The 4,828-nt window shown below is 43.8% G+C and overlaps 1 pseudogene; it reads left to right on the top strand.

Annotated features, from left to right (window-relative positions):
* The first annotated feature begins 249 nt into the window (after nucleotides 1-249).
* On the top strand, nucleotides 250-4,372 carry LOC123123690 (uncharacterized; annotated as a pseudogene).
* The last annotated feature ends 456 nt before the right edge of the window (nucleotides 4,373-4,828 follow it).

Here is a 4,828-nt window from a genome sequence, read left to right on the forward strand (position 1 = left end):
AGTGCGCGACACGTGATGGACGGCTGAGAGCACGCCAAGTGGCGCTGATCGTTGCGAGGCTCCCGAGGAAGCGCTCGTTAACTAATTGCTTCCAACACCCTAGCAAGGGAAATGTGTTATTTTGGTGGGCATTTGGGCTGAGATCCAGCAACATCCAAAGCCCAAACCCTCTCCCACACAGTAAGACTAAAAAAAAACAGCCAGAGAAGCGGCGGTCTCGTCCACCACCACCAGCACCACCGGCGAGCGATGTCGGCGGCGGGGAAGGCGAAGGCGAGCGGCGGCAAGCGGGGCGGGGCGATAAGAGGCGGCACGACATGGACGACTCCGACCCCGAGCTCGAGCTCGACAGGTGCCTCCCCCCTCCCTCCCCCCAGCTATTCGCGCCGCTGATCTCCGCTCCGTGCGTCCCGCTCGCGGCGTTGCTCGGATCGAAGGGACCGACGGCGAGGGCGAGGGTTTCCTGGCCGCCCTCCCCCTCTCGCGGACGGTTCGTGTCGGATTTTCGTGCGCTTAACTGATTTGTCCATGTGATTTGTTGGTGTTTGCTCCGATGGGATCCGCCGAGACAGCGACTTCAAGCAGATCGTGACGATGCTGCGCCACATCAAGGACAAGGCTCACAAGGACGGCCAGAAGAAGACCGAGCAGGCCATCTCCAGGTGATTCCACCTGCCCGGTCAATTTCGCAATGCTCGTCTGCGCATTCTTTCTACCAGCCCCACTCTCCTGGGAGATTTGTTGCCTGCAACGGTAGGATTCAGTAGCTAAGAGTGTGTTGTTTGTGTTTCTAATCTGCTGCATGCCCTGTATCTGAACCTGATGTTCTGATGTATGCACTGTATCGTTTTTGATAGGTATATGCACTATATCGTTTTTGATAGGCTTCAGGAGTTTGTAAATGGATGATAAGTAGGAATTTCCAGTGGCATGTTGTTTGTGAATGATCAGGTGCCCTTTTGATGATTGGAGTAGTAGGTACCAATGCGATGACAAGGCTTACAAAGTTACAAGTGTTGCGTGCACGCACCAGTTGGTTTAACACGATTTATCCACCTTGTTCAGAGTGAAACATAACTAGTTTTTTTATCGAATATATGCATCACACCCACCTCCCCATTTTGTGCTTGCCTCACCCTCACAATAGCCTGCAAACACTTGGGGGCCATGTTAGTGTTTCTGTGTACTGCATTGCATTTAGATATTGGAAATCTATGTTTGCATCACCAAAGTAGCAAGACAGCACACCAGTGTTGTCAGGTTGTTTGTGACTGCTTTGGTCTCATATGTGATTTGACGCCAGTACATCATAAACTTGCAAGCGACACTTTAGGCACTTTGCAATGTTGTGGCAGTTGATATAATAAACTTATGGGAGATTTGTTCCCTTCAATGGTAAGATTTTGGAATTATGAGTGCTATCAGTGCTTCTAGCCTGTTGTATGCCTGTACCTGAATTTAGGTTCCAGAAGTCTGTGATTGGATGAGAACTAGGATTTACGAGTTTTATGTTGTTTGTGAATGTTTGAGTGCCCATATGATGATTGGAGTAGTAGGTACTGATTCAATGATGTGACTTGAAAGCGCTGCGTGCACCGATTCAATTAAGACTATTTATCCTCCTTCTTTGTGGAGCTATAGCTAGTTTGTTTGATCGAATATATGCATCCACCTTCTCATTTTGTACTTGGCTCACTCTCACGGTAGCCCGCAAAGACTTGGGGTTATGTTAGTGTTTCTGTTTACTGTATTGCATTTATATATTGGAAATCTATGTTTGCATCACCAAAGTAGCAGGATCGCATACCATGGTTGCCAGGTTGTTTATGACTGCTTAGGTCTCGTATGTAATTTTGCACCAGTAGATCATAAACTTGTAAGAGACATTTTAGGCACTTTGCAATGTTGTGGCAGTTGATCATAAACTTATGGGAGATTTGTTCCCTTCAACGGTAGGATTTTGGAGTTATGAGTGTTATCAGTGCTTTTAGCCTGCTGTATGCCTGTATCTGAATTTAGGTTCCAGAAGTCTGTAATCGGATGAAAACTAGGATTTATGAGTGCCATGTTGTTTGTGAATGTTCGGGTGCCCATCTGATGAATGGAGAAAGTGGGTACGTACTGATGCAATGATGGGACTTGGAAGTGTTGCGTGCACTTATTGGTTTTAACACCATTTAGCCGCCTTCTTTGTAGAACCATAACTAGTTTTGTTGATCAAATATATGCTTCCATCTTCCCATTTTTCTCCTGGCTTACTCACATAGCTTGCAAAGACTTCCGAGTCATGTTGCTGTTTCTACCTGTCGTGTTGCATTTAGACATTGGGAAATCTGTGCTCACCAAATTAGCAGGGCAACATACCATGGTTTCCAGATTGGTCTGTTATGTAGTGTTGCACCAGTAGATCATTTGAGGCACTCTATAATGCTGTGGCAGTTGATCATAAACTTAAGGAAACATAGCATACATGATCATTCCGGTATGAAGGATGGATTCATATGATGAATTGATGACATCTCAGAGTGCATATAAACTGGCTCAATACTTTGAGCCTTTCCTGTCCGACAAAGGTCGCAAGTTCTATCTATTGCACACTTTTCAGCTGCTGGCAGAATTTGCTTTACTAACAGATTCTTTTAACTTTCAACGTTGCAACAGAGATTCAATCTATGGTACAGAACACCAAGGCAAAGTTTGAGAAGGAAAGGTGAACAACCGAACTGTTTCACTTGCCTTAAATTTCTGTGTGTAGGAATACAAATTTCTGCTATCCTTTCTGTAGTGAAGATTTGATATGTTCCTTTTTACTTATTGCTTCAACATGAACATGTACATAAGCTAGTTCTTGATAATAAAAACTGTCAATGTTCATTGAAATGTACTCTAAATGCTGGCAAATATTACTGATTGCGTTAGCAGGCAGACTGTTCTTAAAGCTCTAATGAAGGCTTCCAAAGAGGTTTTGAACTTCTATTGATACAATGATGTACATCTGGTTATATAATATTGTTACAGTTTGGTTACCAGCTTTAATTGTATGCAATGCAGTGTGAAGGTTCATTGAAGACCGAGTACACCAAGTTTCAAGCCACTCATGACAAGTTCTGCATAGACAAAGCTCCACACACACAGAATTTCAAAGGTGTGCCGAATGGGCTACCACATTTTCTCAAGTCTGGCATACATGCACTCTACATGTTATGATAAATACATATGTGTAGAACATAGTCTGCTCTTGTCCTAGCTTTTGACCTTGGAAGAACAGTAGCTGCATCATGTTGAATTATAAGCATATTTGTGTATAATAAATGAGTTTGTTATCTTGCCCTGACACATGTAGGAGAACTATATTGCCAAACAGTATCCAAAGAAAACCATGTCCTTGTTAACCTTTAAAGCTAGTTGAACTTTGTGCACAGTTTATGAATATGTGTTACTGGCTATTAATTATGCTTAATTATTTATTATTTGTTTGAAAGGACGAGCCCATATCTTCAGGTCATAGTTATGCATAATGAGACCTAAATTTGCATTTTCTTGCCACATTATGAATCATCTCTGTTGTCGACTACTTACTTATCCACATGTCATGTTCTGCAGATCTTTTCTCAAAGTTTGAGGTTGAAAAGGAGAAACTGATAGTTCAATATGAACTGCAAAGTAAGTAGATGCTTACACCACTTATCCACGCTATTACTTGTCTTATAAATAGTTCCTGTGTGTCGAAGATTCGTTGCTCTTACTCAACTACTAAGAAGGAGAAGACCTCTCTTTCTGATGTTGAGAAAAGAGTTTCAGAGAAGCTAGCAGATGCAGAAGAATCTGTGAAGAAGTTGAAGCAGGTCTGTTCAGGCACCCTACAGTGTTACTTGATCCGCCTTTCTTGTCTTGTAACCACATTGCTTTAACGGAGTTCGATGTGTATTGGTACCATGTAAATCTCTCTCTCTTCGATGTAACCCTGTGTTTGTGTCTCTTGCAGCGCGACAAATCCATCAGCAAGCTTCACAAGTCCTTTGCCTCGTTCCTGGGCCCCGACGAGGAGGAGGACTGCTACGTCTCTTGCCAGATGGCCTGTCTTTCAGATCGATGTGGATAGTGGTGTGGTTTTGAAGAAGAGAGATGATGCACAGCACAGGGGAAAGATAGAGTAGGTTCTGTAGGATTTGCTAGCTTCTTAACCCGCACGGCTCATATGGTTTCGGTGTTGTACGGTTGTGGTGTCTGTCTTTCAGATTCGACATGGATAGTGGTATATGGTTCTGAAGAACAGAGATGACGCACAACATAGGGGAAATAGAGTAGGTTCCATAGGATTTTGATATCTTCACTCGCACGGTTCATGTGATTTTGGTTTTGGTTTCGGCTTCGGTCTGCAGTGTATATCCAGGTTGCTTTCTCGCATGGGCAGCAGTCATTGCTAAACTTCTGTCCGACCTTTGCTTCATGTTTTGCAACATGTAAACTCCACAAACTTGGCCTTCCAGATTGCCCACAAACTTTTGCCAAACGCCACGTGAACACCTTAACTTTGGCCGGAATATTGTGCTTCCACATCTTGGTCCATGCTTTCACTTCCTTCTTCGGATTAGAATTCCCCGCTCTTTCATATAGCCAAGCATCTCTTCTATTTTTAGTGTGGATCAGCATGCGATAAGCTGAACGAACTGAAACCTCCCCCGATTTATGTCGGTTTACATGAATTTCGTCCGGTCTATTCAAACCTTGTTTGAATTGTATGAGGATAGCGTTGGATGACTGTCTCTCGCATTCGTGTCCGTGGACTGGTTCCCCCGCTTGTGGATGGACGCGGGAGGAAATTCGA

The sequence above is a fragment of the Triticum aestivum genome, chromosome 5D, assembly GCF_018294505.1.
Source record: "Triticum aestivum cultivar Chinese Spring chromosome 5D, IWGSC CS RefSeq v2.1, whole genome shotgun sequence".
Taxonomy (NCBI): Eukaryota; Viridiplantae; Streptophyta; class Magnoliopsida; order Poales; family Poaceae; genus Triticum; species Triticum aestivum.